The 15223-nt window shown below is 40.3% G+C and overlaps 1 long non-coding RNA gene across 2 annotated transcripts in view; it reads left to right on the forward strand.

Annotated features, from left to right (window-relative positions):
• The window catches only part of LOC144784924 (uncharacterized), a 126855-nt gene extending 112510 nt beyond the window's left edge, over positions 1-14345 (forward strand). For both annotated transcript variants that reach the window (XR_013601718.1, XR_013601719.1), the window contains 2 exons: positions 11706-11814; positions 14090-14345. This is a non-coding gene — a long non-coding RNA (uncharacterized LOC144784924). The remainder of the gene's footprint in view (positions 1-11705; positions 11815-14089) is intronic.
• The last annotated feature ends 878 nt before the right edge of the window (positions 14346-15223 follow it).

Consider the following 15223-nt stretch of genomic DNA (forward strand, 5'->3'; position numbering starts at 1 on the left):
GCAACAACTTCACTTTCTGCTTTAGACTTTTCTTACTATATGTACGTAAGAAATTACAAAACAAATCAATTGATTCCTGTCGCACACTACAAATACGACTACACTTCCAAGTGTACACTGGACCCTTATTACGTCTCCTTAAAACTCCATCAGATAACACCTCTTCTGATTCTCTAGGCACAAGTTTCTCTTTTTCAATCGGACAACCATCTTTCACTTCATACGCTCGACCACTGGTGTCAACTGCATGCACTAAATCATTCTCCTGGAAGTAACTCTCCTCATTAAAAAATGGCTCACAACTTGAACTGTGCATCCATTCTCCTGAAAAAACTTTACAAAAATTAGTCCGATTAATTACTCTTTTCCATCTACTGTTTGATTTGAAAACATCAATTATCTTGTTAAGTGTCCTAATTCTATTGATTACTAAAATAAATAATTTTTTCTTAACTTCAAATGCCTGATCAACAATCTTCTCTACAGTTTTCTTTTTCTTATAAAAAGCAGCTCTCTGTTTTCCTTTTCTAATGTTTTTTAACAAATTTGAAATCACCCTATTGCGAAACATTCGTTTACGAATGTCTCTAAACTGATTCTGCCTTCTATTCCTATACATATTATTCTCTCTTGCTCCAGTTTTAGGATTCTTTGAAGTTCTCTCCTTCCTTTTCAATTTGACTCTCTCATTTTCAATTTTCTACATCCTGTCCATCATTTCTTTGAAAAGTACATATCTTTCGTAAGAAAGACTTAGTTCTCTTACCAGGAGCTTGGTTCCTGTTTTTTGAAGTATTTGTTGTGGAAGAGTGCTGTAATTCCGTTGCTGTTTTTGATTTTTCCCGGTTACGTTGTTTAATTGACCTTTCCCTCGTGGGCATCTTTCCTTATTCTTGAAATAACGATTTCAATCTGTGTTAAAGAAAAAAATAGCACATTATAGACCACTATTACCAAACAACAAAGCAATGACAAAAAGCAAACAATCTATTCAAAATTACAGATCAGGTGAGGATTCTCCAGGGGTGCACAAAAGGTGAGGCCTGTATTGAAGAGTATAGTGGAAGACAGCTCTGTCCACAAGTACAAATAAGATGAGACCTATGTCTAAGTCCACTGCACTCTTATACACAGGCTTCACCACCTATGCTTCCCGAGAAAGGCCTCTCTCCCACTACAGTCTTGATCATAAACCTCACCTCCTCTATCCCTCTGGACATGTCTCACCTCATCTGCACAATCTACATCCTAATTTCAGGTAACGCAGATGACATAATTGATCCTCATTTATAAATCCATGCGTCAGTTTTGCGCTACTGAAGCGTCACTTTTTGTGACGCATTGGCGTCATAAAACATATGCCTTGTTGCACCATATGTAAAAAGTGATGCATATAGGTAAAAGCGTAATTTTTTAAACCTTTTGCACCACATTATACCTCTGTCAAGTGTAATGTACAAAGAGGGGTCATTTCTCCACAAAAAGCCTCGTAATAAAGACACAGTTAAATCTATGCGATTTCACTGCGTCACTTTTGCGACACTGTTACATCAAAATCTTGCACCTGCATCACAACAGGGATAAGACTGAAGCAAACGCTTTCACATGGACCTTCAAAATTTTACAAAATACAATTCCTCTATGCAAACAAATTCAATATACTTCCTACACTGAATTAACACAGGTAACATCATTGTAAAGAATCAAATTCACACCTGTGTCTAAGAGTGCAGACAGGAATAGGCTTCATGAAGCCTAATCTACTGCACTCTTAGACACAAGCCTCACCACCTACGATCCCCAGGAAAGCCCAAACATGTACCTTATTGCACCATATTTAAAAACTGACGCATGTGGTTAGATGCGTCACTTTTTAAACCTCTGCGCCACAATATACTCAAAGATGTAAAAAACATTAATTTCCCCAACATCGTTTTTGACATCACATTTAGGAAACACAGCACATATCCTATGTACAACCATCTGCCTCACAGCAGAGATAAGACTAAGGCAAAAGCTTTCACATGAAGCTTCACAATTTAACAAAATACAATTCCTCTATGCAAACAAACTCAATATGTTTCCTACACTGAGTTAACACAGGTAACATCATTGTAAAAAGTTAAATTGACACCTGTGTCTAACAGTGCAGTCAGGGATAGGCTTCATAAAGCCTAGTCCACTGCACTCTTAGACACAAGCCTCACCACCTACGCTCCCCAGGAAAGCCCAAACATGTACCTTTTTGCACCATATTTAAAAAGTGACAAATGTAATTAGATGCGTCACGTTTAAAACCTCTTCGCCACAATATACTCAAATATGTAAAAAACATTCATTTCCCCAAAATCGTTTTTGACATCACATTTAGGAAAAACAGCACAGATCCTATGTACAACCATCTGCCTCACAGCAGGGATAAGACTAAGGCAAAAGCTTTCACATGAAACTTCACAATTTTACAAATTACAATTCCTCTATGCAAACAAACTCAATATGCTTCCTACACTGAGTTAACACAGGTAACATCATTGTAAAGAGTCAAATTCACACCTGTGTCTAACAGTGCAGTCAGGGATAGGCTTCATGAAGCCTACTCCACTGCACTCTTAGGCACAAGCCTCACCACCTACACTCCCCAGGAAAGCCCAAACATGTACCTTTTTGCACCATATTTAAAAAATGACACATGTAATTAGATGCGTCACTTTTTAAACCTCTGCGCCAAAATATACTCAAATATGTAAAAAACATTCATTTCCCCAAAATCGTTTTTGACATCACATTTAGGAAACACAGCACAGATCCTATGTACAACTATCTGCCTCACAGCAGGGATAAGACTAAGGCAAAAGCTTTCACATGAAGCTTCACAATTTTACAAATTACAATTCCTCTATGCAAACAAACTCAATATGCTTCCTACACTGATTTAAAACACAGGTAACATCATTGTAAAGAGTCAAATTGACACCTGTGTCTAACAGTGCAGTCAGGGATAGGCTTCATGAAGCCTAGTCCACTGCACTCTTAGACACAAGCCTCACCACCTACGCTCCCCAGGACAGCCCAAACATGTACCTTTTTGCACCATATTTAAAAAGAGACACATGTAATTAGATGCGTCACGTTTTAAACCTCTGCGCCACAATATACTCAAATATGTAAAAAACATTCATTTCCCCAAAATCGTTTTTGACATCACATTTAGGAAACACAGCACAGATCCTATGTACAACTATCTGCCTCAGAGCACCTACGCTCCCCAGGAAAGCCCAAACATTTACCTTTTTGCACCATATTTAAAAAGAGACACATGTAATTAGATGCGTCACTTTTTAAACCTCTGCGCCACATTATACTCAAAAATGTAAAAACCAGGGATAAGACTGAGGCAAAAGCTTTCACATGGAGCTTCACAATTTTACAAAATACAATTACTCTATGCAAACAAACTCACTGCTTCCTACACTGAGTTAAAACACAGGTAACATCATTGTAAAGAGTCAAATATATTTATTTAAACATGCACACATTATTTATTCCTTTTAAAAAATGTAAAATCCATTTATTTGTTCCCAAAATCGTTTTTGACATCACATTTAAAAAACATAACACAGGTCCTATGTAGAAGCATTCCATGTCACTACTAAAACTTCACAATTTTACAGACTACAATTACTCTATGCAGTAAAAACTTTTTACCAAGCATTATCAAAAAGCATGACACAAAGCAACATTAAAAAACCACAATTTGCTTCCAAATCTTCTCCATAGAGTATACAAGTCTCTATGTATATTAAATTAATCATAACTCACCTTTACAAATGCTTTAGGAGATTCAGAACAGTGTCAGATACACACACCAATATTTCTTTAGCAGAGCAAAAGGTATGTTCTCCGGTCACTGCAAACCATAAAGGCACAGAAAACCTCTAATTCTACACACATATTGCTCATGGTAACCAATCAAAACTCTTCCCTCTGTATTTTCAAACCAACACCCTTCCCCCCTCAGCCCTTTCTACCTGTTACCATAGCAACTCCCTCCCTACTGACCTGCCAGGGTTAAAAGGTTATTCTACAATGTTGCAAATCACCTCTGCAAGGATGTTTGACCCTCAAATACACCAGCTTATCTGGTGTAAGGTTTCTTTAAATGACTTTTTTTTAACCATTCAAATTACTTCTTACACAGAACACAACCATGCACCCTAACTTTCAGTTTTCACCTATCTCATTCTACCAATCATTACTTGTAATTCAAAAGCACTGAAACTCCACAGGTTTTTTTTTGCAAACTTCTATTGTTCCAACTGCCATTTCTTTTCCACACTTCATCTAACTGCACCAGAATCTCCTCACTAAGCATGGGCGGATTTTGCGAATTGGCAATCTGCGAAATTGCGTATTTACGGATTCGCAATCCGCAAAATCCGCGAAATCTCGCGAATTTGCGGATTTTTTTTTTCCGTGTTCGCAAGGATTTCTGCCAGTTCGCGAGGATTTTGTACCAGTTCGCAAACGCGAACTTACTTTTCGGGTAGCAACGGTCGCGACATGTTGTTTCTACATCTGGTTCATCACAGCACCCTCTGTTTTACCACTGCCACCCTCTGTTTCACCACTGCCACCCTCTGGCTCACCCATGCCACCCTCTGGCTCACCCATGCCACCCTCTAGTTCATCACTGTAGATTATGGGTGGAAAAGCACACCTGCCCTGCCTCAACTGACATAAATGAATTAGGGGCTGATTAATGGGTTACTGAATTTGAACTTCCTGGCTGGAACCTGCTTCCTTATCTGTAATTGCTTTCTCTGAGCCTGCTGTGAGGGTCAGAGCAAGGTCATAGAATAGTTGCAAGTATGCAACTGAACTCTGATGGGGCCCCTCAGGAAGCACTACAGGGAATGGTTACTAATGATAAGATTGAACTTTTGCACCTGCTGAGTGCTTTCAGTTTAGCAAAAATCCAAATATCCAGCAGCATCCACAAAAATTAATCCTTCCAGGCACTACAGGGAATGGTTACTAATGATAAGATTGAACTTTTGCACCTGCTGAGTGCTTCCAGGTCAAGATCCAAATCAAAGTGACCAGCACATGAAGAAAGCACTGAGAGGAGCCTGCTGGACAGGAACAGGCAGTTGAAGACTGTGGGGCACTTCCTTCCTCCCCCCCCAAAATGGACTCCTTGCAAAAAAAAAGTGCAGGTAAATGTCAACCTGAGGAGTTATTCTGATAAAAATCATAATTTTCAAGGTTTATGCTGCCTGCTGGTGGATTTCTTGTGCGAAATTGCAAATTTTGCAATCTCGCAATTGCGAGATTGTCGCTGCCCGCCGCATCTACGTTTTCGCAAGTGTTTACTCCCGCGAAATTGTATAGTATTCTAGTTGGCAAGTGCGACCAAGCAAAAAAATCCGCTTCGCACGGATTTACGAATTTTCGGTAAGTTCGCGAAAGTTCGCGGATTGCGAATTTACCGAAAATCCGCAAAATCCGCGAGCGGAACAGATTTTACGCCCATGCTTACTCCTCACACCATGTATTCTGTCTGGATTATTGGACATAGCTATATCCACTGGGCTCAAAGGTATGCAGCTACCAGAAATTTACACAACCTTGATTTATCAAACGTGAACATAAAATGGATTGGCCACAGAGGATTAAAATGTCACCAATTGATTCCATTGGTGAAAACCTTTTTGCATTTGCCACACCCTGACCTGTTAATTGTGCACTGTGGAGGAAATGACTTGGGCACTTTGACTGGGGTAGGTCTGGAAATGCTTTTAAAGGACACCTTTGATCATTTGATGGCACTTTTTCCACAAACTGCCTTGGTATATTCCAATATATGCCAAAGACAGAAATGGAAGTGGTCCAATCAATTTTGTCCACAATTTGAGAAAGCACGGAAACATGTGAATAAATCTGTTTCTGCTTACATGAGAGACTATGGAATGGGTTCAATATACAATAATAATTTACGTTACAACATGGAAGATATCTACAGGGGAGATGGTGTGCACTTTTCTGATGAGGGGAATAGAATATTCCTCCTGAATTTAAGACTGTGCATTGGTACCTACTTGTAGGTACCTAAATCAGCCACAGAACCCAAAAGCCCTTTTCAGGGCTACCCTATCTCTGATCACTCCAAATGATTATCTTTTTTTAACTTTTTTCACTATTTTTCACCATAGTACGCTCCCCGGTACGCTCCCCGGTGCGCGTACCGGGCGCTCCCCCCGCGAAAATAAAAAATATATATATATTTTTTGACCTATATGGGCCTCCTAAGCCCCCCTCAGAAAACCTAGGGGGTCAGGGGGTGTCTACCGTACCCCCTTATACCCATTCCCAACGTTGTTTATCCTCCATCTTGTGTCTCAATTCTACCGAAACACAAAATGGAGGACTCCCGTTGCGCTGCCGGTACGCGTACCGGGGCGCGCACCGGGAAGCGCTCCTCAAAAAATTTAAAACTTAATTTACATAAAAACCTCTGTAGAGAAGTTCACCAAATAGAGAATAGGCAATACTACATACCAGTCCCAACCATTTTCCCAAATTTGGTGGAATTCCATTGAGCCATTTGGCCTGTAGCCCTGTCTAAATATCCTGAGGTAAATTACATAACAAAAACACATTTGAAGTGTTAGAATTGACAACCAATTAAAATGTTACTTTCATTTTCTATTTTTTTTTCATGACATTTGATTGGTTATGTACATGAATATAAATGAAAAATGAGAGGGAAACACGGCCATTTTCACTACAACTACCTGAGGTACATCTTGGAAGGATTTTTGCATTTTGTCTTCTTCACCTCTCTGTAAAGTAAGTTGATAATTTGTAAGGGGCACTTTAAGTTATTTTTTTAAAACATTTTCTGATAGTTATTTACTGTCCCTCTGCTATAGTTATAGATAGAGATAGGCTCCTCTGTTATATTTATAGATTGACTTAGGCTTCTCTGCTATAATTATGAATTTACTTACGCTTCTTCACAGGCACTTTTTAATATTTCTACTTCCTGCCTGTTACCATACATTGCCCAAAGTTAACTTCACTATTAAAAAATCAAAACTACCTGTCTGAACTTAAACCCAACAGTGCCATATTTCTACAGATTTTTTTATGCAAATTTCAGCACAAAAATGGAAGGAGAACAGAACGTTTCCTTTGAAATTGTCCTAGAGATGAACGATGAGGAAATCATTGAACCCATTGACTTGGAATTCATGGATGAATCACGGGACCATGAACTTCTACAATGTGTAGAATCTGTGGATTTGTTAATTCAATATGAGGACGTTTCTGACAGTCAAATGTTGGAAGTTATGGTCAGTCAAAAAGAGGACATTTCGGACAGTCACATGTTAGACGTTCTATTAAATTTTGAAAAAGAATCAGAAAAATTAATTTATATATAATAATCAAAAATTGTTCGAGACATTATTCATTATTATATGTAATTCATAAACTAGTACCAAATTGATTATAACATAAAGTCAGACTTATAGTATACTGTGCAACGTATTTCTGTTACATAATAATTTTGCTCATAGTTACTTCCTTTCTCCCACTATATTATCTCCAATGTGTATTTGACATCTCTTTTTCATCTCCTGCCTCCATGTTGTTTCTGCTTCCCTGACAGACTATGGTATAGATTCCATATACCACAATAACTTCTGTAACAACATGCAAATTATCTACAGAGGAGACGGTGTACATTGACCTTAATACTCAGCATTGGTACCTACATGTTGGTACTTAAAACACCCAAACAACACAACAACTCTATTCGGAGATACCCTACCTCTAAGCACTTTAAATTATTATTTTAGTGTTTCACTTAGTTTTCCCCATGTGTAGACATGGGGGAGGTGTGTGTTGGGGATGTGCGGGGGGTGTCTGTGAGGTGTGTATGTGTGTGTGTGTGTGTCTGGGGGGATGAGGTGTATAGGTGTGTGGGGTATATGGATGTGGGTGGGGGTATGGGTATGTAAGGTGTAGATGTGGGGGAGGTGTGTGTGGGGGATGTGCGGGGGGTGTCTGTGAGGTGTGTATGTGTGTGTGTGTGTGTCTGGGGGGGATGAGGTGTATAGGTGTGTGGGGTATATGGATGTGGGTGGGGATATGGGTATGTAAGGTGTGTGTGTGGGTGTGAGTGTGTGGGGTGTTTGAGTGTAGGTGGGAGTGTGGGTGTGTGAGGTGTGTGTAGGGTGTGTGTGGGTGTGGGAGGTATGTGTGTAGGATGTGTATGTATGTGTGAGATGTGTGGATGTGTCTGTGAGTTGTCTGTGTGTGGGGGGGAGATGTGTGTGTGGGATGTGTGGGGTGTGTTTGTGAGATATTTGTGTGTATGTGCATGTGTGTGTGTGTGTGTGGTGGAAGGGGGGTGAGGTGTGTGTTTGAGTGTGGGTGTGTGGGATGTGGGCGTGGATGTGTAAGGTGTCGATATGGGGGTGTGGGGTGTTTGAGTGAGGGTGGAGGTGTGCGTGTGTGAAGTGTGTGTGGGGAGTGTGTGGGTGTGGGGTTGTGTGCATGTGGGTGTGTGTGGGACACACTTGTAGGTACCTAAAACAGCCACAGAACCCGCTACCCTACCTGTAATCACTCAAAATTATTATTTTACACTATTATTTTCACTATTTTTCACCTAAGTACGCTCCCTGGTACGCTCCCCGGTGCGCGTTCCCACATCAAACCTAGGTGGTCAGGGGGGGTGTACCATGCCCCCTTTTGCTCATTTCCCCCTTTGATTTTTGCCACCTCTATATATACCTACTGGCGACCGCCAGTAGGTAATATACATACATATAGAAACATATATAATCTGCATATCTATATAAATACAAATATAAATGCATGCATTCATATACATATATGCATACATATGCATGTTATTTACATGAAAGTTTTGAAAACACTAATAAAAGCAAAGCTAAAAAGCCACCTCATTACAAACAGAATGCCTTTAACTAAAACGAGGGCGAGATCTATTGCATTTTTAATGCTTGTTTACTTTGGTTCCATCAAAAAGGCATTCAGATGTGTCACACATTTGCTATAAATTCTGAATGTTAGCACTCTAGTTGCTCATTAGATCATGGAGTAAAGCTACTGCTCACCAGGGAAGTCTGCTGCTGGTATTCAAAGTGCATGTTTCAGTCTGCATGTCAGAATTTTCTTAATGAAATAGAAGAGGATTTGAGAAGTCACTCAAAATGTGCCCTAATTTTTCTTTCTGAAGCACTAATCATACATTCTATGGCAAAATGAACCCCCTCATTTTGTTCCTTTTTAAATTAAATGTTTTCAGACTTACCACTTCATTCCAATCAAGATGGCTTCTGGTGTGCCATACTTTTGTCATAAGTAAGACTGTTAGCGCTCTAGTTGTTCTTTAGAACACTCTGGGACATTCTGTCATTGGGCTATACTTGGGCTACATCTGGGTGATATTTGAGCTACATTTGGGCTCTTTTGTCTCTGGTGGCCATCTTGGGAGACTGCATGTCAGAATTTTTTAATGAAATAGAAGAGGATTTGAGAAGTCACTCAAAATGTGCCCTAATTTTTCTTTCTGCAGCACTAATCATACTTTCTATGGCAAAATATACCCCCTCATTTTGTTCCTTTTTAAATTAAATGTTTTAAGAGTTACCACTTTATTACAATCAAGATGGCTTCAGGTGTGCCATACTTTTGTCATAAGTAAGACTGTTAGCGCTCTAGTTGTTCTTTAGAACACTCAGGGACATTCTGTCATTGGGCTATACTTGGGCTACATCTGGGTGATATTTTGGCTACATTTGGGCTCCTTTGTCTCTGGTGGCCATCTTGGGAGACTGCATGTCAGAATGTTTTAATGAAATAGAAGAGGATTTGAGAAGTCACTCAAAATGTGCCCTTATTTTTCTTTCTGCAGCACTAATCATACTTTCTATGGCAAAATATACCCCCTCATTTTGTTCCTTTTTAAATTAAACGTTTTAAGAGTTACCACTTTATTCCAATCAAGATGGCTTCAGGTGTGCCATACCTTTGTAATAAGTAGGACTGTTAGCGCTCTAGGTGTTCTTAAGAACACTCTAGGAGGCTGCAGTAGAACACAAAGGAATCAACTGACAGTCTCTGTCCTTGTTGGATGTACATGTTTTACTGAGAATGTCAGACTTCATTCTCACATGACTAAGAAAGATAATGTGAATTTACAAAAAATATGCTTTCAGTTTAGCTTATAGATCCCCTTCCAAACCACTGTGGGAAAAGCATGAGATAATAGTTTTCTTTCAAACATGATTCATGATATCCCAGCAGAAGGCTTTTTCACATGGTAAAATCACCTTAGAACACACCACAATTCCTAAAATGAGTATGGTACCATCAACAAATGATTTATAATGTAACTAAAGTCCTAAAACCCTCTATTAACTACAATGCTTTTTAATGAGGTGCTATCATGTATATTGGTCCCAAGATGGCTGCCAACACTTCTTGGATGAAGTGCTGACAGCCAATCAGATCTCACAATGAGATGTGTGGTTAGGCTCCGCCCAGATATATATGTGTTTTTGAAGTTAATTTTCATAAAAACCACTGGAGCAATTTTCACCAAATATAGCAAAGGCACTTCTGCGTACCAGTTCCTACAATTTTGCCAAGTTTGGTGTAATTCCGTTCAGCGGTTCGGGTTGTAGACTTGTCAGAACGTCCTATGGAAATTAACATGGGGAAAACACGTTTTGGGACCCCCCTTTTTTCTCAGCCCCCACTTCACGAATCCCCCCAAAACTTTCAGGGAAGGAGCGCAGCGGAGCTGGCCAAAACTTTGGAAAATTACATGCAAATTCCTCAACCAGCGCCAAAGTTATTCCCAATAGAATGTTGCGGATTTCCTATGGTAGCTAGGTCCTAACTATATATACCTACTGGCTATTGCCAGTAGGTAATAAGAAATACTTCCTTATAATTGTGTAGTGGTAGTTAAATACCACTTATTATTAACCATCAAGTTATAACTTATCTTCATCATGCATGCATTTCGTTGTTCTGAACTTTAGATTTATTGGGTAGTAGTGGATCATCAATCATCGTCTTCATTGTTTTGCTTTTGTTGTCTCCATGCGTACTGTTTTTCTTTGTCAAACCTTTCCCCAAACCCCCGTTCCCATCTATTCATCAAGCCCTAACCCTCTTCCCCCGGGCTGTGTGATTTTATATTGAGGTGTGATGTTACTACATTAAATCTACAACAACAATTGATCACACGCTTGCTGGGGCAGATGTGGTGAAATCAACACTAATGAAATCAAATGTCAATGAGGCAGTGCGAGGATCTTCTTCTGCATGCCCACCCAAGCCCACTTTATGTACTAGTGTACAAGGCAATTAATTTCCCAGAGTGACCCAATGAATACATTGAAATATTTGCTGGCATTGTTTGAATATAATTTTACAGCATTTAATTTGACGAATTGGATTGTGTTTTACTGACTCCAACACAACTACAGTTATCTTCTTGTACTTGGCAGTCCCCGACACCATTGATTTCTTTGAGTTCGTTTAGCAGTTGCAATATTGTTTGTATTTTTTTGTCAGTCTTATGTACTGTATTTTTCTACTTCTCCCACATTCTCTCTCAGGCAAATTACTGTCTCTTTGTTTTTGTTTGCCAATGCTAGTGCCAGTGTCTAGTCTAATACTACCATCACACAACCACGGCATATTCTCCGTTGTCTTGGAAAACCATGCAGCCCTTGCGGTGCCAAACTTAATCATCATCAATCACAGGTAAGAAGAGATTTTTGCTGGGAGGTATAATGGAGGAGAGGCTGGTAGTACTAATAGGACAAATATAACTCAGTGAGGGGTACCGCATCTATCTGTTTGCATGTTACACATGTGGTCAATTAATAAATTATTTCAATCAAACACTGGTTGCTGCCCTGCATCTAGAGTAAACCTTGTGACGAACAACAGTAACCCCACCACAAAACAACATCATATGTGTACGTTGAAAATAAATACCATTTATTCATGTACATAAAAAAATATCCTCCTAGTCCTATCCCACCCCTATCCCCACCCTAACCCCAACCAATGTCCAAGTCCAAAGAATGTCCCACAAAAATAACCCCAACACCCAATTCCCACCCACCAACAAAAGTATTAAAAAAGGGGCAAATGAACAGGGTTCATTACAATTGGCGGGCTTTGAGGTGTTTGTCCACTATTATTTTGACGCGCTCCTCTAATTGGTCCTCCAGCTTGGCCACCCGGAGGAGAAGTTGTTGCCGAAATGCACGGCACCTACATTTGCATTCATGCTGTGGGGAGGCGGAAGATGTTAAATGCCGGCGGTGAGCGGCTGACTGACCGCGGTGCCGTACTATTGCAGGTGGGGCCTTGCTGGGGCTTGACGCATTGGAAGAGGCTGGTTGTTTTTGGTAACCCTCACACACCAACAGGCCCCTTGGTGTCATGCTTCATCATAGATGTCCTCGCACCTCTCTACGGGATGCGACGTGCTGCGACCTACGGTTACGTGGGAGCACTTATAACGGCTATGTGTGGTGTAGGTGAGGGAATTTTTTATGTGAGTGCGTGGTGGGGTTCTTAGTGGGTGATGTTTAAAAAGTGCCTGGCTCGTGGGGTGTCACAAAAATGTTTATTTGACCCCCGGGCTGGTACTATTAAAAATGGTGAGAAAAGAGGTATATTGCGCAAACAATGTGCGCCACCTCCTATGTGTGCGTCAACATGTTTTGGTGTAAAAACACCTTCTTCAGGACTGGGGTACACAAATCCCCACCCTACTCACGTTTTTCTACTTTTTCAGGATGTATTGCTAAAAAAGTGAGATTAAAAGTGCAGGTAATACAGTGTACCTACTAGTTAGCCGCTATTTAGCTGACCTGTAAAGGAAAGGGACAACATTTTTTTTCAGGTGGTCCGTGAAAAAGAGTGCAGCTCGAATTCCTAGGCACATTGGTGTCATACTATATGGGAAATCGTGTCTGTTGTGAAAGTTAGAAAAAAGACACTTTCTAGACAAACACACATAAAACATAAATCACACACTCTAAATTTAGGCGAGTTCTGGGTTGTAATATTTTTTACTATGGCAACAAACCCTCTGACCACAGAAGCTAATGACAACCCAGAACTCGCCTAAATTTAGAGTGTGTGATTTATGTTTTATGTGTGTTTGTCTATCCCTCAAGGTCATCTGATCTGACTTTTAGTCCTCTCCATAACTTTCACAGCTGAGTTGGAGTCTGATAGAAGAGGGCTTGTTTACTCACCTCACGCTGGTAATGCTGAAAAGGGTGTCTTCTTCAACCATTGTATATTGTCCAGTACAACTTCAAATTCATACTTTCTTAATAAGTCTCATTGCACAGTGAGGGAAATGTTCCGCTTCCACCTAGTTATGCAAATAAGTAATGAATATAACTTACCACCGCCCACCGCTGAAGTTTCCTCCCCCACTGGTGCTCCTGCAGGTGCGGCAGCCACTGTCCCCTCCTGGATGGCATTAGCATCGCCGCTGGCCCCATCGGCACTGGTGGTTGGTAGTGATTGTGCACCTATAAAAGCAAGTACACCTTTTTAGATGCCTGCACACCTCCCCCTATTTTACTAGTTGTACTTTTTTCACCAGGAAGGAAGATTGAAAAAACAGTTACGTACAACATAAATCATTGTAACTAGTCCAAATTGTGTCCTACTGTACAGCAGTCATTAGACAGAGTTTAGTTTTAATTTATTAGATGGTCCCTAGGGTCATCTAATCTCTACTCATACTCTAGTCTTTGGAAAGTTAGCCTGAGCCATGTAACCATTTTAGATCCGGGTCTACTGTTTTGCCCATGTTACCTCTCAGCTTGTTGCACAGTAAGAAAGACACCTTTGAGGCCACATGAGTGTTGCATACAACTAAAGAGGTTGACAAACCAGTATTGGTATTCCCTTTTGCTTATCCATAATGTTGCACTTTTTGCCATGACTGCTAAAAACTGGCATAGTTGTTTTCACTGTCTAACGTGCAACATTTTTCTCATAGGCAGATGAGAAGATTGCCTTCTACGAACCAGAGATTTGCAGAGCTTTCGAAAGATGCATGTGTAACCAGTATACGTTCAACGGTGAGGGGTCTCCCACAATTCCCACAGTTCTCTATCGTGCACTAGATGTACAAAATGTATAGTATTTAATCTTCTTCATTTTGCATGGTGGAGCTGGATGTTTTTCATGGAACAACTTACAAGTTACAACAATACAAAGCTCGTTATTAAAAAAATTAAGTTTTTGAACTTGCACATAGACTCTGTGGAATATTTTGAGTGTCTGGGGTGTTGTGGACTGAAACGAGTGAGTGAGCGAAAGGGTGTTCTTCTGTTCTGGGTTGTGTAATAAAATCATTGGGTATATCTAACTATCTTTGTGTGGGGGTCGGGAGTGAGACAAATGACTATGACTGAGACACTTAGGTAGGTAGACGGTCATTGGATTGTGGGTTTTTCTGACTGAGTTCTGTGACTAGGGTGTAAGGTGTAAGTAAGGTCCAACCTCCCTATCACCAACATCCTATTTTCTTGTGCATAGTTCTGTATGTGGATGTGCAGAGAATAACCACAACAGTAATAGTAGTATACTAACATAACAAAAATTAGTAGGCAAACATCTGGTTGCGCATTTTGTTGGTGGGAATTGACAAAGACTAGTGATTACAGAGGACAACGCAAAAGACAGGAGTGGACCCAGTGGCTACAGCTATTCTATCACAGCTTTATTCAGAAGAATACCTTAACTAAAGAGTGGCCAACAGGGCAAGCTTAGCTACAGACAGTCTAATAGTAGTAGCACAGAGAGTCATAGGAGGGCAGAGGCAGTTTGAAGGAACTGAAAGTCAGGGATGGCATTGGATACCCAAAATTTGGAAAACAAATTGAAGACCAAAGAAGGTTTTGCTAACATTGAATTAGGAAGGAGGCTTAGTAGGTTGGAAAAAATAAGGTGCGTTAAAAAGTTAGTGAAAAATAATTGTTAATAATATAGGCACTGTAGGACTTACTGGGGCCAGCAGCAGGATCCTCGGTAGAGGAGCGCTCCTCTGGTGGTTGTCCCGCCGACTCGGACCCCGTCTTCTTGCCCCTGGGTGGTGCTGATCATGTAAGAAATAATAAAGAAAGAGAAA

This window comes from Lissotriton helveticus, chromosome 10 (assembly GCF_964261635.1).
Source record: "Lissotriton helveticus chromosome 10, aLisHel1.1, whole genome shotgun sequence".
NCBI lineage: Eukaryota > Metazoa > Chordata > Amphibia > Caudata > Salamandridae > Lissotriton > Lissotriton helveticus.